Raw genomic sequence first — 25,814 nt, 5'->3', positions numbered from 1 at the left:
GGGAGCCACCCCCTCCCACCTGAGCCCGCAGCAAGCAGGTAGGAGGGGGAGAAGCCAGGCTGTGCTCCACTGCAGCAGCTGCTGCTTCCTGCCAGGGGAAGAGGGCTGTGGACCCGGATCCCTAGCCCCATAGTCCTGGCAGCTGGGAGGGAGGGAGCAGGAGCTGTGGGTGGGGGGGTGAAGGGCACCAGCAGGGCTGTGGGGGCAGGGCGGGGTTGTGCAGGAGGTTGAAGGGCACCAGCAGGGCTATAGGAGAGCTGTGGGACAGGGAGTGAGGGGCCTGAGCAGGGCCTGGGGGCTGTGGGAAGCTAGGCTGTAAACAGTGTTCATTGCCCACAAAAAGCTATGCTTGTGATGTTTAGCATCACAGAGATTTGGTGTTATTTTACCACCACTTATTTTTGATTTCCTGGATCCTCCTTTGAGCTTTAGCTTTGAGAAGCCAATATGTCTCCTTCTGCTGACATGAGATATCTTTTTGCAAGCGAAAAATCCCTTCTCTTTTGATTGAGGGGGGTTTGTATCTTGGTGTTGCTCTCATCAAATTAGTCTTGGTGTTGATGGGTGGTATAGCCAATGGATTCAGACAGAGTAACAAATACAAGACCACCTAGAGACACCCTCACTCTAAACACTGGCATCTTCTTGACTGTGTTATTGTTGGAGCCTGTGAACACCAAATCTCTTCAAGACCCAAGGAGGTATGTAAGGATTTCCAGCAGCATCTCCATTGAAAGCTCTCTATCCTGTCCACAAATGACGGCACAGGCCATATAGATGGTAACTTTAAATCCCTTCCAGAATTCCTGTTTTGCTTTCATTTGTGGACAGGACAGAGAGCTTTTGACAAGGGCAAAGGGCAGAAATGCTGTTGGAGATCCTTACGTACCTTTGGGTCTTGAAGAGATTTAGTGTTGAGAGTCCTTCACATTGTTTTGGCTGTTTTTGATGTTTCAGAGCAAGCCAAGTTCATAACGGATCTGACAAGATGGTAATCTGTCCAGCAGTTAGCAGGTCCTTGCATGGCTCACGTGATAGGGACATACTTTTGATCATGGACTTCAACAATAACAGTTAAGGAGATGCCAGTGTTTGAAGCGAAGGCATCTTCAGATGGTTTTGTATTTGTTCCTCTGTCTGAATATGATGCTCATGATGTGAAGACTATGCTCTCCACATTTGCTGAGGAGAAGGATGCCTTTGGAATTGGCTTTCCCTACTCCTTCCTTCCCAATGGTGCCACTCCAGAGTTCCAGGTCACATATGACTCTGGTTTTGAAGTTACCAAAGAGAATGATCTTGTCCTCCTTGTAAATATTAAACAGTATGTGGCCAAGGCTGGAGTAGAACTGTTCTTTGACATCATTGTCAGCATGAAGCATTGAGGCATACATGCTGATGACAGTGGCATACTGGTTGTTGCTGAGCTTAAGACAGAAAGTCATAAGATGTTTCTTAATGCTCATAGAGAGCTCTGTATGTTGACTGACAAGCTGACCATTGATGGCAAAGCTTACACCATGAACACATCTATCTGGTTTCCCTTTCCAGAATAAGGTATAGCCTCCAGGTCATCTTATCTGAGAGCTCCAATGTTGATGTTGTATTTGAGTTCCCTGGAGATGATGGCGGTTCTTCCTGATCATTCCTTGTTTCAGTTATCCAACAAGGTGCAAACATCCCATGTTGCAGAAATCCCTGTCTTCTGATGTTTTTGACCATGAAGAGAGTGATATTGCTGGACATGGTTATCCAGCCAGGAGCAGATAAGACGGCCTAGGTTTGGGGCACCCTTTCTAGCCCCTTCTCCAAGTGGGGCAAGCAGAAGGGATCCTGAATAGGACTGCTACAGTAACGGTAGCAGCTGCCAAAGTATACCCCTGTTTCTAACCCAGGTGCAAGATGACCATCAGCCTACTGCCTGCATGGCAGGAGACTGCTGGATTCATTAGCCATGTCTCTGTCAACACTTGCCCATTGCTGCAGGACTTCTGGAGGTTGGTACAGGACCAGCAGTGTTGTTTCCTGTGGTAGAAACCTGCACATGATTTTGTTTAACACGAGGAAGGTGTTGCACAGATGCAGCAACCACATGATCAGCAAACCTGATATGCTGGTGCCCTGCCCCTGCCCATGTTGTTGCCCCTCACTCCCAACCCACAGCTCCCTGGCCCTACCGGTATCCATCACTCTTGACCCACAGCCCCGTGCCCCCCTGGGCCATGCTGGTGCCCCTCACTCCCAACCCACAGCCCCCCATCCCTGCCGGTGCCCTGCACTCCCAACCCACAGTCTCCCGGCCCCCTCTGGTGCCCCCCACTCCCAAACCACAGCCCCCTAGCCCTGCTGGTGCCCCTCACTCCCAACCCATGGCCCCCTGCTTCCCCCAGCCCTGCTAGAGGGGATCTTCAGCTGGGCTGTAGATGGTGTTCATTGCCCAGAAAAAGCTATGCTTGTCATGTTTATCAACATAGAAATTTGGCTGTCCCTGCCCTACCCTGCACAGACTACAGGATGCTAGTCTGCAGGGACACAGCAGGGATGCCCTCCAGCATGAGGTGCATGCAGCACACCTCACACGGGTGCACAGGTAGTGGCTAGGGCACCACACACTGCCCCATGCTTCCGGCTCGGGTTGGGGCTGCAGTGCAGCAGGGAGAACCAGTGCCACACTCCACAGCAGCAGCGTGAAGCAGTGTGGGGCTCTGGCCCAGCCACACTGCACGCAGCAGGTTGAGGGCAAAGGGCTCCAGGTCCTGTCCCACCCAGGCCAGAGCGTGGCGGCTGCAAGGGCTCTGACGTGGATGGAGGCAGAGCAAGTCTGGCCCCATGGGGGGCTGGATGGAGGAAGAGGGGAGGCCTGTGGCACCCCCCACCGTGGGCTGGGCCTCCCATACTGTACCAGGTGGCTTGGCCATCCCTCCCCCAAGGAGCATCTCCCAGCCACCCCACTGCTGCCCCTGTGAGTATAGGCACCAGCCTCAGTGCCACAAGCCTGGCCATGCAGCTCTGCACCTCCCCCAAAGGACCCCCTGCTCCTTTCCTCTGCTGGAGGAGCAGGCACCTTGCTGCAGCCCCAGTGCCCGGACAGGTTGCTCCAGCACTGGCAGGCACCCCTGCCCCCCTCACATACCCTCCACACATCCCTGCCACACACACACAGACTCGCATGCCCACCTCCTCTCCCCCCATCTCCCAGACAGTCCCCAAGCACTGACCCTCCAACCCCACCCTCCATAGACTTACCTGCATCCAGCTGCTGGGGCTGCTCCTACCACCCTCCCTGTCTGAATGCCAGCCATGTGCCTCCAATTGCCCTGCCCCCATTCCCTCCAGCCCCAAGCAGCACTTTGCAGGCTGGAAGGATGATTTTTAAGGAGGAAAACTGCATTTTTCTTCTTTAAAGAAGGAAATCCACAAACTGATAAAATTGATAAACTAATACAAATATGGAGAAATGTATTAAGAAGACTGAAAAAAGGATGATGAATCTATTTCAAAGCTTAAAAAATTGGAACAACTTAAACTTTCTCAATTTTGTCTAAAATGTTTTAGATCTTTTTTGTCTCAGCTCTATGAATAATACACTAGGGTGCTGTTTCCAGGAAGCAGTCAAATACAGGTGCTGAGATAATTTTTTCTAACTTTATTAGGTGGATGAAGGAACTCATCTAAACTATAGTCTCATTGTCTGAAAAACCAAGTGAGAAAACTTCTGCTGAGTAGCATTGACCTTTTCACCTCATGGGAAAAATTCAGTTAGTCAGATGCTGGAAAATGTATCATGTAACTGTCACTTATTTCTTGGAGCCTAGCTTGAGGTCCAGTTTGTAGGTAGCCTTATAGGGCAGAGAATATTTGTAAAATGCTCCTTTTGACAATTTCTGAGTGGAGCACTTCTGGTTTGAGCATAACAGTTTGAATGGGAATTGGGATGAGTTTGGGTTCTTTTGTAACTAGAAATGAACACTTTGTAGCTCTCTTTGTATACTTATGCACACACTGTATTTTGGAATTGGGCCTGAACCCAACCTTTTAGGATCAGCTGTAGCATATGTATGCATTGACCGTGTCTGTCAGGTAAATTCCTTGCTCATGTACTGACAATGGATTTGAAATGGGACAGAAATAATCTGTCTTCATGGATGTAACAGTGCCTTGTATGTAGTGGAGAACTGTCAGAGCTAAATTTATCTACTTCAAAAGGTTATAAGGTAAAGCAGAGTGTGTCCCATGATGTCTCTATATACACAGGATGTCAATCTGAAATGCTTTTAGACATGTTAATGAGCAGTCCTTATTCCCTGGCAAGAGATGTCATGAACTTCTTGCTACCATACAATATGCAGTTTTGCACAGCTGAAATAAGTTTCACATCCCATTTTTAAACCCTGGTATAATCTGAGATTATGGGTGGTACAGCAGGGATAGCTTTCTTGCTGCTTATATAAACTTTAATGGAAGAAATCATGTTGTAGCTTTACAATGGGGGCACAATAGACTTTCTATTCAGACTGTGGGTATTTCTCAGTACTTAAAAGTTTTTTTTCTTATTAACCTGTTTTATAGTCTTTCCATATCAAAGCATGTTTAAAAAAAAGATTGCATTTGATAGTAGTAACTAAAATGCAGTAAGAAGCAGCCTTTTGATCTGTTGCAAATAAGCGTTTTTGCAGATAAATATGTAACAAGTGTAGTTTTGTTCATTTGCTATCAAATTTAATAATAACCAGTGGAATTGAGTTCACCCAAACTGGTTTCATATCAGCCTTTGAATACATACTTTTAAATATTAAAAGATAATGATTTGTATGGCATTGTTATATAATGCATTTCTTGTCTTCTCTTGTGTGCATGTGACAAATTCCAGTTGATAAGCCCAGGACTCTGGAGTCAGTTGTCTGGCTAGTTATTAAGATTAAGATAAGTACTAAGAACGGAAAGATACAGTGCATTGTACTACCTGTATGGGACTGGGCCACCTAGGATTCGGAGTGTAAACAATGAATTAGTTCTCCCTGGATTACTTCAAACCTGAGGTGCACACTGTAAATATTTGTGAAATATGATGGAAAGAGTATGCAAAGATTCGTTTTTTTATCCATTAAAAGCTCCTAAAAATGAGAACTTTCCCAAAATACTCCAAAATCATTAAAACTTATCCATAAAATATTAGCTCTGTTTTGTTTTGTTTTTTTACTTGTTTATGAGAAATAATGCTTCTATATATTATATTTCCTATATATTAGCTCAAGGGAAAGCATCAGCATTTGGGATTTATTGCCATTTGACTTCACCCTGACTGTACAGAAACAGTAATATATTTATAGTCCGTACCATTAAGAGCAATCAAATTAAAAAAAACAAACAAAAACCAACCCAAAAGGGTCTGATCCAAAAATCATTGAAGTTAGTAGAGGGATTCCCTGCCACTACAATGGACTTTGGATCAGGTGCTAAATGAGAGTATAATACATTGTATGTATTTGGTGCATTATTACTCTCTTCCTCCTAATGTCTTCAAAGGTAGATTCTTAAGGGCATTACACTGTCTTTTCCAAAGGGAGAAGAGGGGGAAACCATGGCTTCTATTACTCCATGCTAATGAAATGTTACAAAGGTACATAAAAAAGAGGCAAATATTTTTTGAAGTGTAGGCAATGTTTCACACTAAGTACAGTAAATATGAGCATTGCTACAAATTGGTAGGCAACATTACCAAGACAGCAAAGTTTAACTGTCTGTAATATCACTGGAGGAATGATAGAAAGGGGTAATTTAACAAGCATGCTGCAGGAACATGCTGTGCGATGCAGAGCACAGGATAGCAATTAATTTTTGTTAATGAATTTAAAACTAGATGTATGGAAATGGTTATATAAAATGTATACACTGCTAAACAGCTAACTAGTCCTTGGGGTTCATGCTTTAATTATCTGCATGTAAATCATTTCAACCAGAGCAATCTAATGAGTCAAAAACTGGTAGGAAATTTGGATCTCAGTTTGTAAAGTCTGTAGGACACTTTTGTTTTCATCCTGATGTCCTATTTCCCTATATGGCACTTACAGCTAACCAGTGGTGATGCTTTGAATAAACACCTTCTCTGTAAAGGACAGTTTGTAAAAAGAAAACATCACTGATGCTTTCTAAAGCAGTATTACTAAATTCTATGTCTGCCCATGTTAGCAAGTGAAGGAATATTAAAATGGGGTGATGTTAGTGGTGTATATAGATGACTCTAAAGGTTCATTAGCTCTCATGTTTTCGTTTTGATGGAAAACATAGCATTTATTATTATATTGCAAGAAGAAAGCATGTAAACTATTTTTTCGTGCAAATCAGAAAGTTCAATTGAATAATTAGCATGTTTCTTTTCCCTTTGTACTCAAGTCTGTACTTTCTGAAATCCCTTAAGAGATGTACCATGATTTATCCTCATTTCCACTTAACGGGAAATGAGGCTAAATATCTACCGTATTTTTTGTTTATAATTATTCTAAGGAAAACTAAAGTTGAACAATAATTTACAATGGGAGCACAAAATACTACAGTATCTTGCGTGCAATAGGAAATCTGTTGGAATAGTTTAGGGAGATAACATGGCAAGTGTGGCCTTGGATGTTTCTAGAACTGCAAAATATGAGTACTTAAACATGCTACGTAGATTCAGTTGCTCTTACTGGTCATATTAACTTTAGGAACATTATCCCTAGCATGTTTTAGTTTTCAACTTGTTCCAAATGCAAAAACAACATGAAATAAACCAAAAAACAAACAACCCTCCCACCAAATCAGAACAAAACTGCTCCTCATCTCCTCCTCAAAAAACAAAACAAACCAAAATGAAAAAGGGTGTTAGCTTAGCCTTTGTGTAAATCATTTTGTATATTTGTTGAATACACTCAAAACCAACTGCATGTTTTAAAAATCTCCTTATCTGAAACTCCTGATGGTCTGAAATACCCAGATAGTTTGCATTCTTCCCGTTTTGATATGATTGAGACCTTTACTTGAACCGACCTCGGAAGGAATTGAAGACTAATTGAGGCAGCCCTAGTTCTAGCTCTCTAGAGGTGTAAAACATTGCATGCATGTATCTGGTGCATGCATAAAAAGGTGGATATAGTAGACTAGAGGACAGGGGAAGGAAGAAAGGGGTTTTTCCCCCTCTCTTGCTCTCTCAATAGTTTTTCTTTTTTTTCAGGAAAAAATAATTTTATTTTATCTTAATATCAGTGAATAGTAAGATAATAAGCACAAAAGGAAAATGCACCCAAACAATGTGGAAGGTAAAATTAGGACAGTACTCTGGTGCCTCAGGGCTGTAATTAAAGCTATCTAGATAAAAAGAGATCTTCTGCTTCAGATTTATGTTCTGAGGAGGGGAAAAAAAGTGTAAAGTGAAATACAGCAAAAGAAACCCTTAATTCCAATGTATTTGACTCACCCATCAGAAGAAATGGCATTAATTCAGGTACCCAATTACTGTAATGTGGTTCAGAGCACCTCAATAGGTGTTTCAATCTCAAGCCAGGACTAACATTTGTAATCCTTTAAATGCACTTAAGAAATTGATGTTACAGCCCCACAATCTGTTAGGGGCCTTGCTTCCTGGCTGATTGCAAAGTATCCCACCATTAATTGGATCATCAGAATGTGATCCGCGTTCTGGTCCTCGGATTATGTAAGACTGACTTTGCTCTGACGCGTTGAACCAGAGGCTTCTTTTGCTGGATATTCTGACCCTTAATGTAGATAAGTGGTATTTTTCATCAATCTTAGCTTGCATTAAAAAAGGGAAATGTCAGTTCTATGTGGGGCGTTTAACTTAATTCAACATCTTTTAATTTAATACCTTGGAAAAGTTAGTCAGTCTCCGACCTGCATCACACTTCTGCTGATGGAATATTTTGTAAGACACTACTGGAATTGCGTTTCACTTCTCTAATAATATTGAATCCCAAATTTCTCCACATTCTGTCTCTCTATGAAAAGGGGAGGGGGGAAGAACCAAGTAAACCCCCAAACTTGTTTTACAGCCTACAATATTTGTAATAAAGTTGCTGCAGCTCTGGCAGACTAGTTTTTTTTTTCCAATGGCTCCTTTCTTTGCCTGAGGGCAAAGAATCTACATTTTTTTTCAATCTTTGCTCTGTTATTTTCCCCTGGGTCTGCAATTTTCCTTTAGGATTAGCGGGGTGGAGGGGGGTGCTACGGTTGTCTGCTCACTCATATCTGCTTCCTTAGTGGGATTTTTTGGGGGGCAGGGGGTGAGGAAGCCTTAGTTAATTATGATGTCAGAATAAGTGGACTGGATTTGGAAGCCCTCTGTTTGGATCTAAAGGCCACTGAAAGTAAGGGGAAAAAAAATCTCCCTAACTTTAGCAGCCTTGGGATCAGACCTTTAATTCACTGCACAAAGATGTAGGGCAGGCCATGCCAACACATTTGTCCCTCACTAGTAGATCTCACTAGGAGGCCTCCATGCTAAGCCGCAGGGACCATCTAAGTTTGTGGTTTTTCTTTGGATAATCCACAGATTTTAATTTTAGAAATCTAAATTTAGATATTTAATGACAATGTCCTTTCCCAGGAACCCTACTCTGTAGCTGAAAACTTTTGTCCCACTAGTGTGGACGTGGTCAACTGCATTTAGAGTCCACTGTAGCCCAAGTTTTTAGACTGTCCAGTAGAAGTAGCTGGCTGTCCAGCAGGTTTGGCTGTATGTGCTGAATTCCTTTTACCCTGTTCAAATGACTGGGCCAACCCCTTTTTAGTGCCAGTTTGCAGGATGCTGCCATCTTGGACACTTAATGGAGGTGGATGAAGGGCAGATGGACAGGAAGGGAGATACGTTTTTCAGTGTATCAGGCCCTATCAGCCCTTGACAGCACTGCCAATGAGAGTGTTTAGTCATAGGCGTAGTTGATGGAGTTTGCATCCTGGGCAACTGAGGTATAGGACTTGCTCCCTCCCTGAGGCACTGGAAAGGAGGCAGGGGACCTTGAGGCTCCAGCTGCTGAGACTTGCATGCTGAGCTATGATGCATAGCCTTCAATTCGGCAGCAGCTACAGGGCCAGAGGAGGGTTAACCTGGCTTTTGGCAGCAACATCTCTTGCAGCAGTCCTGCCTCTGATCCATTCCTCTCTGCTCTATGTGACTGAAGCCTCAAGTCCCCACTCAAGGCCTCTACTGTGGCGCCCTCCTGCCTCCATTCCAGTTCCCCCTTTAACTGAGTGCCTGGGGCTTGTGCCCCAGTTTCCTACCTTTAAATGCACTACTGGGTTTAGTAGTCCCAATGCCAGCAGTGATTTCTGTGAGATGTATGCTGGTTTCCTAGACACTCCCTGTCATCCAGAAAACTTCTGCAGGACATGAGTTTGCTGTCTCTGTTGTAGAGGAGAAGTAGGCAGTGCTTATCTCCATCAGAACTGTGGCATAAGTTGTAAAAACTGTTTGTTTCTAAGTCTGTCTGGATCAAATGTCCATTCCAGCCACTGTCCTTCAAGTTTCATTCCTTGCTGCTTTTTTATTATTGCAGGTAATCTAAGAAATTTACCAATCCAGGAGGGCAACTGGGACACAGAGTGCGATAGCCCCAAAGCTCTCTCTGTATCATAGGCATTATCTGCCTGACTGTTGAAATCTTGCACAACAACTTGGAAACTTCATTGCTACATGAGAGAGCATTCCTATCACCTGGAAAGCCTTGATGCCTGAGAGAGAGCTTCTCTCTGGACACATAGAGATATTTAACACACTCAAATTTGATCTGAACATTTTTCCCGCATTTGAGCACAGAAAGTATTAGAATAGATACGCTGTTTCCATGTGCATGCTCTTGAGCCTAGGTCTCTGGTGAATGGAGGGACAAAGGCAGCTGACTACAGATAGGTGGTAGCAGATTTCCTTAGGTAGAGGCTGGGTTGGGTGACTTATTATGAATAAGAGCACAGGTGGAGAAGGATTTATTGACCATGTGTCTGTTTTGCATTGATCAGCATGAGGATGAGTTCCTGGTTTATCAGGGTTTTCGTCTGTGTGAAGTTACTGTTTGCTGATTGTAACCGATTTGGATGCAGCAGTTACGTGGCCTTGCCTCTTTTTATTTCTTCTTGATATGACTTTTCTTGGAAAGGGGTTGTAAGTAGTAGTCACCCTTATTGGCATTGGCAGTGATCTGGTGTGTTAGACAAGAAGGGAAGTCTTGTGGTATGGAATTGTGCAAGTCTGAGGCCTGGGATTCAGGAAACATGGCATTTTTACACGTACTGTGGGGTATGGTGTTAGGCACTTTTAATTAATGAGCCATGCTAATTAAAATTGCCTGTGCGTCATGTGTATCAGCATTCCCATGCACCCTGTGCTAAAAGGTGGCAGTGGGGTGCTCTGAACTAAAGCTCATTGAATGCGTTTTATTTCAAAGTCCCCCATCCTCATTTTTTCATTGCAAACGCAGAAGGCTGCTGGAGCACATTGACATTCATGCTCCAGCAGACTGCTCCAACACGCTGGATTTCCAGTGCATTGGAGCAGGCTCCATGCACGTGTATAGGAGCCCTGAATCAGTCCCTAGTTCTGTTTTTTGACTTGAGACTATAAAATGTGCAGGGTGTGTATTGTTCTTCACTATGTTTTTTGTACAGCACCGAGCAGAACAGAGCCCTGATTACAATTGAAACTCCGGGTACTGCTGTAGTATAAATGGTTTCCCTATTGAGAGATCCCAGAACGCTGTTAGACTAGCCTTGCAGAGTAATTAAGATAGTCCTTTCTTATGAAACATTATAGTTTATCCCACAGCATTCAAATCTCTGTAGCCTCATTCTACCTCAGCTTGCCCATGCCCACGTACGAAAGGAAAAGTGGTTTCATGCAGTGGAGCTGCCCAGACATGTCAATTCAAAGATATCCATAGAGAAGTCTGTCTTTCTGGGGAGAGACATTACTTGTGGGGAATGAAATCCACTGCTTCTTCTCAAATATTTTAACAAGGAATGAAGCTCACCAGACTAAATTCAGACCTATTATACACAGATTCAACTTATATGAAGTCTGTGCTGCTTCATCCATTTATGCTGGGCTAAATTTGGCTCAAAGATATTCAGATATGTAAAGTCAGTTTCAAAACCACCTCACTTGAAAACAACAGTTTTGGGGGGCAGGGGTGGGGGAGACTGGAAGCGGGAAGATGTTTTCTATACCAAACTGTAAATGGGGGTTGGGAAGCACATATGGGGTGGGTCAGTTGATAGGCAGGGAAGCAGGAGGGGTGGGGTGTGGTGGAGTGTTAAAGTTTTGGGGTGTTGGCTGGGGAGTCTGTTGTTTTTTTCTGATCATTTGGCTTGTTTATTGTTTATTGCAAGCCACTGTGAGCCTTTCTGGATAGGATGGGTTATAAGTCTAAATAATAATAATAATATATTAATAAGAAGAGGACATTATACTTATCAGAAGGTAGTGAAGAGGCCAGTTAAATAACTCTGAGTTGAATGGCAATAATATTTCCCTCCCATTTGGAAAGGCCAAACTTTTTCTGAGGGTATGAGTATTTGTGGTATCTCCAATAGCTGTTGCACTTGTACAGAAAGAAGCTCTATACCAGAATAAGAGTCTTACTCCACTGTGAAGTGAAATGAAACCTTTTGTAGCCTGTGGCAATACATTCCTGGACAACTGATTTTAAACACAGCCATTGTATCTCAGGGCGGTCTGCCTGGATGGGGTTGCATTTTAAGTGCATCACTTACAATCTACTTAATTGGAGTCTTGGGTGACATTCCTGCTACAGCATCCCCCCCAACAGGAAGCTGATCTACATTTTTGCTTTAAGTACACTACAAGGTTGGAAAGTAAAGTTGAGTTTGCGGCGAAGTAGATATATTGGCTTCCCATGCTTTGAAGACAAATGGAATCTCATCCATCGCTGCCGTACCAGTACACTGGTGCTCCGTTTCAGACTGCTTTGGGTTAGGATTTCAGTTCGCCCTTCCTTCCTAATGGGGTCCCTTGGTGGCGAATGCCATCCAAGCTAGGATGGATGAGATGCCCTAAGGACCTGCATCAGGTTTGTCTTTTAAGCAGTGCCTCGCTGAACTGTGAACTGGGGTTTCCTTGAACTGTGCGTGAGGATATGAATTCTACTTTGAGACAAAAAAGGAGGAGCAAAAATTTGGTATACAACAGCATGTATCAGCTAAGAGTACATAATTTTCACCGGCAGTGTTAATAGGGAGCTAAAATGATTTCCTTGTGGTGACTTAAATATTTCTGTGAGTCTCATTTTCCTTTGTTCTAATTCCCAGTTGGACAGATAGAGAAAAATGGCTGGTGCATCTGCTCTGGCCACTGTCAGAGACAGGCTTACAGCAGAATTAATTCTATCCTCCCTAATGACCAGCAACTTACCTCATCATCAGGAAATGGCCCCTTCAATCTGAAGAATCATAATGACCTATCACAACTAATTTTCATTCAGTGGGACATCACCTTTCTCTATAACCTGTTCCCCCCATACACCAAACGCATTCCTGCTTGCCTGTAGCACTTAAAGTAACAGTAGTTTCTTCACTCAAAAAGATTTTGTGTTCCAGAATAGGTTACATATAGCAAAAAAACCTTCAGACTGGAGCCCTGGTATTTTATGGCCATTTCCTTCCTGAGCATGGGGTTTGTCTTCCACCTCATGTTGGAGAAGAGATTAAGAAATGTTAGCAGGATGAAGCAAGCCTGACACCCTGCATCATTTTGTTAGTTCAGATTGTCACCTGACTTACCAAACTCTGGTAAGATGGGTGTTGTGGTGGGGTAAGATATGTCTTGGGGAGATATGTTTGTGACTCTGTGGAATAGGCAGATGCCTGACTGCACCTGCTTAATCCATAAAACTGAATTCCTTTTTTCAAATGGGTTTAACAGTAGTTTTTGCATGCCTGCTTGGGGCTGGAGCTCTGCCAGGATGCTTATGCCCCTCTTCCTAGCATAAGAATAATTTTCAAGGCAATACTAAGTAAGTAACACAAATTCCATATTCATGATCTTCAATATTGTGGGTGTGTATTTTCAGGCACAATTTTCAGATGCACCAATTTGAACCCTGCCTGTGGGGTTTGTTGGATACTGTTTTTAAAAATGTAAGCCTGTACTATTAGAGTTACGTGCAATATATTTTACTGCTGTCTTTAAAGGAAGAAACATTATATATATTTGGGACCAGGTGGGTAAGAAGTTGAGCCAGTCTGTTTGAAATAGCTGAGGGTGGTTTGAGTATTTAAGCCCAGGTGTTGCTTAAAATGCTTTGCGCAGGGCTGTAATTTGTGCTGTACTATTCGCATATAAGCAGAAAGATGTGAATCATGAATGGACTACTTTTGTACAATGAAAAAGATGCAAGTATTGTTTCCCATCTCCTTCCCTTGCCGCCTTCTTCCTTTCCTCCTCCCACCCCTCGGCAGTACAGGTAAGGACACTCTTACGTGATGCAGGCAAATCTGCTTATGTACTGGTTACTCTGGTTCTTGCATCAGGTTATATTACTTCTTTCATGTGCCTCACAGCATCTCAGTTTCACCTTCTGTGCCATAAGAAACCCGTATCTGTTCAAGAAGTGTTGAGTGTAACAGTAAATGTATGTTGTAAATTGGGAAGCGGAACAGAGTAAATATGTTCACCCAAGATCCGGGAAGCAGAAGGAGCTGACCTTTTACACTTCTCCTGCTTTTCTAAATCTACTGTCCCTATAAAAAGCAGCATTTTAAAAGGCTTTGGGAGGCTTGCTGACCTTGCAACCTACTTTGTAAGGAGTCTGCACCCACAGCTATTAAACAAAATTAATTTCAGCACTTTTAAATTGTTAATCTTGCAAAAGACAACTTGCTTGCTCTCCAGTGATCCCATAGGTCGTCATTCTGTGTGCTGTAAGCCATCACCAAGGTTCATGGCTCTGAACATCATCAGTCTGCTTGTGGTCTCCCAAATGCCTTTCAGAATTAATTCCCCAGCCCTCCACTTTCCCTCCCCCTGCACCCAGCTTTTTGAGATCTGGGAGCCTGGCAAGCACTGTGGATTTTACGGGCACTCACAAATAGCTGCACAACAGCTTATTGTCAATTTAAGACTGTTCTATCCTAAATCAGTGCTTCTGACTTCTCACCTTATGGTAATGAACGTTGGGCAGCGGGACATTAATTCAGGTAGGAAATGACAGCTTTAGTATTCTAAGTGTTAGGTTTCCTATTGAAAGGGCTACATCTCTTGTAAGTTAAGTATCTCCTTACCCATGGGGCAAATGTTTTATCATGTATCAATTTATTTTGTATCCCTTTTAAGTGCATTTTTTTCTGCCTGGCCACAGAACTTTGGAGTATTACTTTTTGCTCTCTCCTTGTGGTGCATGTGTGCATGTCCGCATACATATGTGTGCACACTTGTGTACTTTCTCAGGGATTATTATTCATGGTTGTTCCTGCTCCTTCCACCCCTTTTATCTCTGCCACTCAAACCAATTTCAGCCATGCGCCAGCTCTCATTTAGGATAATAGCCTTTCTTTTTACCGTTGTCTTGTCGTCTTTGATTCGGCAGCACAAGGGTTTTAAATTAGCCAAAATGCTTGCATGCTGGGCTTACTCCGCTGCCACGACCAGTTGTAGATCCACTGAACCACTTGATGCTGAAATTGATGATTGCTCAGAAGGAATAAGAAATTGTTGGTGGCTACCGGGAAGATTCATTCACGCCGAGCCCCTTTTAAACAACATAGAGGGAGGGAGTGAAAGATTTCCTTCATTTTCCTGCCGCCTGGCTGGTGGTTGTATTGTGCTTGTGCCAGGTTCCCGCTGAGTGATTACAGTCTTGCTAGGCTGGGTAGTTCCTGTGATTTCAGAAATAAAAACAGAAAAAAAGCCCTCAAAAGATGTTAAATTCAATGACTTACAGCTGCTGGGTTTTAACTCACTAGTGAGAGAGCTCTTTAATTTCTTTCTTATTCTATTCCCTCTATATTGAAGTTTACTTACTGGAAGTTTTAACCAGGAGAAAGCTGTCTTCCACGGCGTATTTGAGTTTATGGTGCTAAGCCCCCAAATGGGGCTCGAGCAGTTTTTAACACATTCTTCTGATCAAAAGGCATTGGTTGTTAATGGGATTAGCTGGCTCTGGAATCACCCTTGAAAAAACAAAACTTTACCATGACCTCAATACCTATTATTATTGGTATTGCTGTCTAAAAGAGATTGGTATCCAGAACTAATATGGAACAGAATAAGAAAGTTTTTTGGCTCACAGTGCTGAAAAACAGATTACACTAATACCATGGATGCTACACAGTTAAATGAGGATGGGCTAGAGCATTACTTGAGGTGTAATAGTGTTTTATCATTGGGTATCTTGTGTCCTCACGTCTCTGGTTCCTCTTTGAGAGACAGTCTGAGATACAGTGGCTTTATTTTAGAGGATTCTAGGACTGGCAATTCATGTTTAGTGTGTGCACAGTGGTTCATGGTAACCAAATTCAGTGCCAAATAGAAATGGCAACAGGCATAGGAGAGAGAAGCAGCTAGCCATGTTAGTCTGAAGTCAGTCAGAAGGCAGGGTAGATATATACCTTTATAGACTACCTAAATAAGATATTTATAGAAAGCATAAGCTTTCCTGAACCCAAGTTCACTTCATCAGATGCTGTGAAAGGATGTGCAGAAAGCAGAGTATAAGAAGGAGAGATAAATGAGAATACAAAAGACAAGGGAGGGTGGGGGGAGAGAGAAAGAGAGATAAGGGGGAGGGAAGCAGTGCTGGGAAGAGCAAGCCAGCAGTAAACCCATAGGAACAAAGAGTGTCACAAAAGATAATCCAGGTAATGCGATAAGAATTGGTAGTCCCTGTTTGAATCATACTTAACACAGTAGAGTTTGTGGATAATTTCTTGTTCTGTAGTTTCCCATTCAAACTGGTTTTTAATTTTTTTTTTTGCCTGAGAACAGCAATCATGAGTTCAGTGATGGAGGGAGGTTGAAGTGTTCTGCCACAGGCTTTTGTGTCTTTCTGCAGCTGACCTCAGATTGGTGTTCATTCATTTTTACATGTAGAGATTGCTATGTCTGTCCAACGCAGATAGCAGAAGGGCACTGTAAACTGGTGACGGTGTATATGACGCTGGTGGAGATACAGGTGAATAAACCTTGGATGTTGCACTCCTTGTTATGAGGTCCAGTGATGATGTGGTCTGTACTGATGTAGGGACACAGCAAGCATTTGGGGTCCATTGCAAGGCCTCATGCCTTAGTGAAAATGGAAGTTAGTCTGTTGTTTGACAGGCTCCATTTAAGGTTGGGGGAATGTCTGTAAACCAGGACAGGTTTGTCCCCAGAGGCTACCTGGAGATGGTCACCCTTTTCCAAGAGAGGTTGGAGGTCATCAGTGATGTGTCTAAGGTGTTCAAGCTGAGGGCTATAGGTGGGGGATTCTGTTGTCCTTGTCCTGGAGTTGGTATTGTAGCAGCTCAGAGTGAGGTCTGAGTCTGGTTTTGTTGATCTAAGTGGCTACAGTTTGGGGACGCTATGGTAATTGCAAGAATTCCTCGCTCTAGATTCTTAAGGTGTTCATCCTGGTCGGTGGGGTCAGAGCAGATTTGATTGTAGTGTAGATCTGGGCTGTAGACAATGGATGCAGTGCTGTACATAGGATGAAGGCTGGTAGCATGAAGGTAGCTGTGGCACTTGATAGGTTTCTGATAAAATGTGGTGATGTTGTGGCCCCTTCAAAGCTTCACTATAGCGTTTAGGAAATGAATCTGCTGCATGTTATATTCCAGAATTAGTTTGATGGAGGGGTAGAAGTTGTTACAGTCTTGGTGAAATTTCTCTGGATATTCCTTCCCATGCATCCATATTATGAAGATGACATCAATGGAGAGGAAGCAAACTCCAAGGTCTATCGTACATATGTTACTAGGGGACCATATGTGTGCCCATGACAGTGCCCTTCCTTTGTAAGCACAGGGGTATTTGACAGGCACGGGAAACAGGTGAGGCTGTGTAGTCTGTGCTGTGGTTTGAATCAAGCATTACTGAGGGAAATTTGGAAATAGGTACAGATGACTTGCCACACTGGGTCGGACCTTAATTCTGTTGGTTCTGGAACCTGCACCTGGCAATGACCAGTATCCACTGCTTGGGAAGAAGATGAATATGGAACTTGAGGGGTGGGGAAGAAACAGTCCAGAAAACAGTAAAAGTTCTTGCAAAATAGCTAATGTGGTATCAGAGCAACTTGAGCCAGACATGCAGGTTATATGATTCCAGATGTAAAAGATCTTGATTCTACAAGACTGTCCCTAAAGACAGTAAATGCAGCATAGGCAGGAATAGGGTTGTATTACATCTGGACCTAGAGGTTTTTTCATTTTTATTTTTAAAACTAATCTGTATCCATCATTTGTCTCTCTGATTAGTAAATAACACGATCTTATTTTATTAGATAACTTTTTGCCTGAAGAATGTACCCTGGTAAAAATGTGGAGGCGTTACTGCTTGTCTGTATTTCCTGTTTCACATGTATAATCTATCTTGAAAAATAATCGGAATGACTAAAGCTCCAGAAACATGGATCTAACTAATTGTATGAATCTCTAAGGCCCAGCAGTAGAGATATGAAGTATAAGTCGAGCATTAGAGGCTCTAGTTTGCACCCAATAACAGTGGAATGGGGAAGCAGGCCCTATTAGGTTTGGTGTTGTTATCTCTTTCTAACCACTGTAATGCTAAGAATTGCTGATTTCTCTGCTAAATCATGACAGATGTATTACAAGAAAATATATTGGTAGAGGTGCTAGAGAGGGAGTTAATGCAAAGGATAATGAGTGGCTGTGGCTGTGTCCTCCAGCAGACTTTGATGTGTTTTGATAATATATGGGATGGGTCAATCTGCCCTATTAGCAAATGTAACCAGTTTATGCTCTACATACAAACTAGAGATTTGATAAAGCACTAAATTAGTTTTCTAGCACTCATTCACAAGGTATTAGATGTTAGATACTTAATGGGATCATCATGCTTTTGCTACACTTGGTTAAAATGAATTCTATATCATACATATAAGGCAGCATGTTATTTCACCAGGAGGGGGAGGACCAGGAACTGGAGACCAGGAATTATAAAAGCTAGGTGCTGGTTATGGCTCTGTCTGTGTGATTTAATACCACTTTTCTTCTATTTCTGCATCTGTAAAATAGGGTTAAAGTCCTACCCAGCCCCACAGATTTTAGTTGTGAACCACAAATATGTATAAAATGTTTTGATGTCTTGGGTTGGAAAGGGCTCTGTAAGTGTAAAGAATAATAATGATTCCATATCAGTGTTCCTGATGTAAGGGAATAATTCTGTTTCATTCAACAGCTAATGAGAGAATCCCGAAAACTAACAATGGAAGAAGGCACAACTTACGATGATGATGCATTTGAATAAAGTTAAGACAGAAATAATAACGTTGGATAGATGGTATCATTTTAATGATTCACAAATGTCAACATACTTGCCATTTTTAGCATTTTACTAGTATTTAGAAGATGGTATTGAAGTAGCATGAAAATGTCAATGGACAGAGTATACAACATTTCTGTGACACCAAGGATATTGCAGGAATATACATTTCTGAATATTAGCCTAGTAGAGCAAACCCTGAAGATTCACAGCATCCTTGTCACATAAGGGAAAATATTGTTTTCTCCATTTTACAGGTGGGGAATGTGAGATAATAAGAGACTTTCTCAAGGCCAGTTAGCAAGTTAATATCTAAAGTAGATTTAGAATTTGCTTATTCCTAATACCTAGGCCTGTGTTCAGTCCACTGGTCTGTGTTGCATTTCTGATCAGATTTTATACATATGTGTACACCTATAAAAGGAAAGGCTGGGAAATGACAAAATTTTAGCTTTCAATGTTTTTCTGTCTTGTTAAATAAAAACATAAAAACTGCTGACCACGGTGCATGCTCACAGCTACTTATAGACAGCTCTGGTTTAAGATTCACTAAGCAGAAACAATTGTGAATTTGATAGTTATGCAAGCGTGCTTTTCAAATGTAGTTTTTGCTAATACTGTCAATTTTGGCTTTTCTCTATACTTACATGCACTGCCCTTAAATACATTTAAAAAGCACCATTCCATTTTCATTAGCAACTTATTGCTAATAGAGCCAGGCAACCCTGGTGTAGGTTTAACAACCCTGGTTGTTAGCCTTTTCCCAAGCACTAGGGAGGCTTTCTTACTCTTTTTTTTTTCAAAATCCAACAAGAATGTCATATATAAAATTACCCTGTTTGAAAGAATAGGAGCTGCATCCCAATATAGATCACAGTGGAAAATGACTCAAAATTACATGACAGCTTCTCCCCCTGTCCTCCCCCCTTCCTTTTCTCAGTCTGTCTCTTAGTTCAGCTGCAGTATGAAACGAGCTCAGTTTTTCATGACATTTTAGTTTACTGTTCCTAATAATCTCTTTGCATGTTTCATTAGTGTATTATTTATAGAATCATAAAAGGGTCTTTACAGTATTCAGCCTCTGTGATGCTGCTGATGGCATTCCAAAGATTGAAGTATTCTTAAAAAATATATGTAGGCTGAACCTTTGCTGCGGCATTGAATTTACCAGTTCTTTTGTCACATTTAAACTCTACCCACAGCCTGTCTATAGAGAGGTGGCTTTAAGAATATAAGCAGTCAAGGAAAAGTCCAAGCGAAGCTTTGGGCTGAAATCCTACATCTTACAACCTGCAGTTACAGAGGCTGCAAAGAGCATGAACTCCAGATGCTTGTATAAACAAGACTTACTAGAAGTCTTTGCCTCATAACTCCTCATAAGCTTATACCTGACAAGCCATTCAGAGCTAGAGGGCTGCATTTTCCCTAATAAATTCCTTTTTGAACCCACTTGTTAGTCAAGCGTTGTGCACACTAACTACAGAAAGGGCCCTGTGTCTTGGGCATAAATTACTCTTGTGTGCCACTGTCTCTGAGCAGCCCCCCAGTTATGGATTGCTTTGTTCTCGACTTGACAGGAACATAATTAGAACTGTTGATGAAATCTACCAAATTGTTCCTCCGTGGCCTCAGTGGTCAGGAAATTTGGCTGAGTCGTATTTGTCACCGACGTAAAGGCTCTAAACACTTCATATTAACTATGTTATTAATGTGCCCTCTAATCTGTCCATGAATTGGTAACACTTGAAGTGAGCTGTGCTCTAATAGCACCTTGTGATGAATACATTGTACTGCTGTTAAAAAGTTTCTGGAGGGTAAAGAAACGTTAATAAAAAGTGGGTGTTTCTGGGTTCGTTCTTTTTTTGTTCTTTGAGATGCACATAGGCTTTACATTGACAGACCGTTTTCTGTTCTATAGGGGTTGCTGACATTTTGGCTGTTTCATTCCCAGAGGAGGCTTTGTGTGTCCCAGAGGAAGTGAGTGATCTGGCCATAACAAAACCCACCAAAATATTTAAGCACCGTTGCAATCTTTTCTAATACAATGCATAGTGAATGTGACTAGAAAAGGATGGTGAGTTTATGAAGGGAAGTCATTCCCTCTGGTGTGCAAACATCGGGTGAAATGTGCACAAATGAGTCTCTGGGGATGGTGGGAGACTAGAAGTAGGGATGCTGCCTTTTTATAAACATACTGCTTCAAAGGAACATTAAATATGGAATCCAGATCTTGAATTTCCTAAGAGTTTGGGGCATTCAGATCACAGGTTTTGGTGATCAGTCTGCGTCGAAGAAATGTTGCTGCTAATCACAGGCTCTTAGGTGTTCTGCTTTTGTAGTGACTTAGAGAAGAAATGTGAGGACTGAATAAGTATTATGGAAAAATCTGAGCTGACAATCTGTATTTTTGGGATGAAGTCCTATATATTACAAAGCAGATAGCACAAATGCATGGAAAGGGGAAATATTTATTGTGGCCCTATCCAAAGCCCATTAAAATTGACAAGCAATGACTTAGGTTAAAGAAGAATGGAACTCTATGGTTGCTCATTAAGGTGCCATTTTTAAAAGGAACAGTTATCTCCCAACAAGACAGTGATCTCATGGTTTAATGTCACTTAGAGGAACATTGTGGTTTTTCTTAAGTGTATAAGTAATTGTGCTTAGGCATGTTGTTAGAATACTAAAATGCTTCAATTGGGATTTTCACATGTAGCTTTTTGTGGGGCGAAGACAGTTTTGACAACTTAATGTTTAGAACAGAGCTCGCGGTAGTACAGAAACAGGGTAATTTGGCTCCTTTGGCTACTCTGCAAAGCACCAGGTAAATTAGCTCCCATTTTTGCAGTCCTCTTAGTGATTTATTTTGATTAGATCTCAGACAAAACTAACAACTCTTCTCTCTGAAAAGAGCTTGCTTAATTTGCACTGAACCAAGGCAAATGGAGAGCAGTTCACTACTATGGTGGTTAAAATCAATAGCACAAGGATGGGTTGGTAAGCAGGACATAAACCAAAGTGGGGCACAGGAATGATAGGAGGTGCCTCACCCTTCTCTTCCCTGTCCCACTCTCCTCCCATACTCTGTACCTTTCCTTCAGTTGCTTTGGCTTTAGCAGTAGTGAGGTGTGTGTGGCGACCTGTGTAGGAGCAGTGACCAGTGGTTTCCTGCTGCTGGAGGAAACATAATCTCCCTTTTTGCCTCTGAAAACCAGTGTTTAAATGGCTGCTCCACATGCACGTTGGTGGCATTTCCCCCAGCAGCAGCAAACCTCCAGCCACACCATGTGCTGTCACAGCACAGGCCACAGAACTGGCCAGGTACACCTCTGGCTGACATCCCATGCTAAGCATGTGTACCAGAATTAGGGCACCTCCTGCTTAGCTCCATGGTGGTATGGAAAGTAAAACAAGTCTTTTCTTTAGTTTGTGGGTTTAACTGTTGTCCTTGAGAATATGTGAGGTAGTGATTGGGTGTGCTTACACATGTCGCTATGGTGACATGACTGCGCTGTGATTTGGTACTTCCATTAAGTTAACTAAATAACTGTAGGTGGTGCACAGTTATTTTTATCAGCTACTTTGCTGTAGGGGCGTGCTATACTCAGGAAGCGCATTGCTATGGAAAAGTAGCTGCTGGTCATGTGTAGACCCTCGTGGACACTCCATCGCTGTAGCGTGTTGCTATGGTGACTTAGCGTCATGTGTAGAGGCACCCATTGTCTGGTCCAAAAGGCTTTGTAGTTGGGTAAAACTGGGGAAAAATCGGTCAAGTAAGTTGACTTTGCCCTCAATTCTGGAAGCTTCTCTGTAAGAGCAGACTCTTCTGAGCTCGTACAAGGAAATGATAATTGTAATGGGACTGTGCTGACTTTGTGGGGCCCGTGGGGGATCTATCTGGCCAGGTCTAGTTGCAGGATCAGGATCTTGTTAGCAAGGTAGCAGAAATAGGTGTTGCCATACATAGATTTAGGACTCATACACAACTTACAAAGTTTCTCTCTTAGTTTCTTTATCAGTTTGTCATGGAATACTGGATGGAACAAAAGTTTCTGGCCCTAATCTTCTAAACCCTCTTTTAATTGGACCTGGATTAATTCAGGGCTACCTCTTCTGCCCTGAGATCGGTATAAGTTTTCTGGAGCAAGTACTTTTATTTACACAAGTCAAGTGTACTGTAGGAAATAGAGCTTTTCCTAGGAAATCACAGTAACTACAGATCTTAAGATCTTCCAGATGAAGTTAAAAACATCTTTTTTTTAGATTTCTCATGATAATGGATATAGTTATAAATTACAAGCAGTATACTATATATATATTTTAAATTAAGGTGCCACATTTGGAAAGAGAGAGAGGCTCTGGATTCAAAATGTTAAAACTATATCTTGCATTTTTGTAATACTGAAAGATGCTCATAGAACCTTTGAATTACTCTGGTGTAGAAAAAGATACAATATTTCTTCCTGTGTCCTGTTGTCTGTCTCTTTTTCTCTCTCAATCTATCTAGTCTGAACTTTCCTTTCCATTTTAATTTCTCCCTTCTCTTTAATTAAGTTCACCCAAAGCCACAGGATCTTGGAGAGCTTTCCAAATAATTAGATCTTGTTGCTTGTTTGCAATGTATTCCAAACTCTATTATATTATCTTTTGTTATACTCTTGTTTTATCTGTGCTTTAGAATAGCATGCCATTCAGGATATTATTAACCATAAATACACTTTATGCGGTCCTAGCTCATTTCATTCTCCCTTTAATATGTATTTATTCCTTATGACATTTTTAATAATGAGTGTTATGTTACCTTTCTGTTGTTGTTGTTGCTGTCTGTCTCCCATGACAATGTCATGATATACCCACTCTTGCAATATATCTATATATATTTCTGTTTTCCTTCCATAGGGCAAAATATGTAGTAAGAGCTCTCAGCCAGTGAAAAGGCCTAATTCTGATCTCATTTACTATTTTCTAGTGTGCGCCATGCGCCAGGGAAAATTCCACTGAAATCAGTGGAATACTGTTACTATAAAAGATTTAGATTAAGATCAGAATCAACCCTTAAATGTTAATTTGTTAAATCTTTGGACTTATACAGCATCAGTTGTATGGAGCATATGCTAGTAGATGCTCATGTTTGAAGTGATGATTCATAGCTAATCGTTATAAGAAATAGGCTTGCCACTTCATAAACTCTAGGAAAGACTGTTTTCTTTTCCAAACATTTAAATTACTCAGCCGTTTTATGCATTAAAACCCAATTATAACTTACAGAGTATTTCAGAGATTTTTGAAAGCTATTTCCTTGAGGAACTGTGCCTAGACCTGCATTTTATCACTGAGGAGTTCTCGCACTCAAATACAGCTTTATTTTTTAACAGAACAGTGCTTGAAAAACAGCAAGACACTTGACCAGACATCAGGTATTGCCCTGTAACACTGAAGTTCTTGATAAATCTAACAAAAGAGCCATACTTTGTCATTTTAAAGGGTGAAATTGTATTCTGAGATCAACATGTGTTTATTTTTTTACAAAAATTATCTTTTGTGGGTTGAAACACAGAAATTTATTCTACTCAGGACTGGTTTTACTTTTGTGACAGTTTAGAGACATACTATGGTTATTCTTTTGCTACAGTTGACAGCACCCCTCCCCTGCCCTATCCTTCTGGCACCCCTCCCTTTAGCTGGTGTCTGGGGCATGTGCCACTTTTGCTCACCTCATGTTACATTACTGATTCAAGCAGTTTCAACCATTCTCTAGTCAGTTAGTTAATTGAAGTCTGAAAGCCCAGGTAAAAATACACCCATGCTACCACTAACCCCACCTTATGCTATTTAAAGAATAACAGCTTCCCTTAACCAGCACTGTGAAATCTCAGTACACCTAAATAACCTGCAAAATATAATTTGCCTCCTTTTTAAATGGCAACAATTAGGAGCATGCAAAGGATTCTTCACTGAGCTTCCTTAAGCATTTTTAACACTGCATGTGGTGAACAAATCCAGAAGGAAATTTCTTATCTGTGCTTTGAGAAGAGGTTCCAGTTTTAGGTAGAATGAAGTATACCTGCTGTTGAATTGAAAGGTGTGTCTCAAACATCTGCTTTTTACCTGTCACATACTTGTACTCATGGGCAAGGGACAGAAGTTACACATTAACCAGTTTAAGTGATCAAAAACTGGTTTAAACCTGTAACAGAACAGAAATTCAGTGCACATAAACCACTTCCAAATTGGCTGAAACTGGTTTAAAATAAACCTGGTTTAACGTAGTATCAGACTTAACTGATTTAGGTCAAACCAGTTTATGGAACTTCTGTCCCAGACCCCTTTCTGGTTCAAGTTAAGTCACGGTCTCCCAGAATCCCAAGATGCTTTGCAGCCCTGGGCTGAGTTGTTCTGTCTGCTGAAGGGAGCAAGGTTGGTCCTGCCCCTCTGCTCCCTAGCCAGAGCACTATTACTGCTCTGGCTAGCTGAGAAGTGGGTGGGGGTGGAAAACCTGGCTTCAGAAGGCAGCTGGTTCTGCCTGCAAGGGCTGGAGCAGCCCCTGCCAGATTTTTCCCCCACTTGCCGCTGGAGTGGTGGAAGGGTGGGTGGCCTGATCCGGGGGCCGAGCAGGCAGAATGAGGCAGAGGGGGAGAAGGAACTCCAGGCCCTGCCAGGCAGTTCTGCGCTCAAGTGGAGGAGGCGGGGGCATGGCCAGATGCTGAAGAAGGGGGGAGGGAGTAGGGGTTTAAACCCCTCTCCTTCTCTCAGCCTGGGCCTCCTGGGTTGAGGGAGGGAGAGGGGTTTAAATCCCCTTTCCCTTCCCTCTGTTTCAGGGTGCTAGGCCAGGGGTGGCATCTGGCCACACCTGTGCCCCCTCCACTCAAGCGAGGTGCAGGGAAAAGCCTGACAGGGGCTGCTGCACCCCCGCCAGGCAGACCCAGGCTGAAGGAGGGAGAGGGCTTTGAACCCCTGTCTCTCCCCTCCGCTTCAGCATGCGGCTCAGGGCTGGCATCTGGCCATGCCTCCACCCCCTTCACTTGAGCAGGGCACGGGGAAAAGCCTGGCAGTGGCTGCTGTGCCCATGCCAGGCAGACCCCTGCTGGGGTCCTGTGCAGGCAAGGGAATTTAAACCCACCCCCCTCTTCCCTCTCAGCATGCTGGCCTGGGCCGGGGTCCAGCCACACCCCCTCCTCTGCTTCAGTGGAGAGCAGGGGAAAAGCCTGGCAGGTGCTGCTTTGCCCCTCCACCCCAAGGGCACCCTGGCTGGGGTCCCTGCAGGCCAGGGTGGGGTCTTAAACCCCCCTCTATAACCATACTCAGTCAGGCCCACCCCTCACCCCTGCCCCCTGCC

At 42.6% G+C, this 25,814-nt stretch overlaps 1 protein-coding gene across 5 annotated transcripts in view; it reads left to right on the top strand.

Annotated features, from left to right (window-relative positions):
* The window catches only part of ESRRG (estrogen related receptor gamma), a 617,448-nt gene that overhangs the window by 229,917 nt on the left and 361,717 nt on the right, over positions 1-25,814 (top strand). The window contains exon 1 of one of the 5 annotated variants that reach the window (XM_019516460.1): positions 20,417-20,455. The exons of the other annotated variants lie outside the window; for them this stretch is intronic. The gene's annotated coding sequence lies outside the window, so the exon portion shown is untranslated. Of the gene's footprint in view, positions 1-20,416; positions 20,456-25,814 lie in introns of those variants that run through there. 5 annotated transcript variants of the gene reach the window in all.

Source organism: Gavialis gangeticus, unplaced genomic scaffold (assembly GCF_001723915.1).
Source record: "Gavialis gangeticus isolate Ggan-Ray unplaced genomic scaffold, GavGan_comp1, whole genome shotgun sequence".
Taxonomy (NCBI): domain Eukaryota; kingdom Metazoa; phylum Chordata; order Crocodylia; family Gavialidae; genus Gavialis; species Gavialis gangeticus.
The sequence above is the reverse complement of the archived record's forward strand: the minus strand, read 5'-3'. Positions and strand labels throughout refer to the sequence as shown.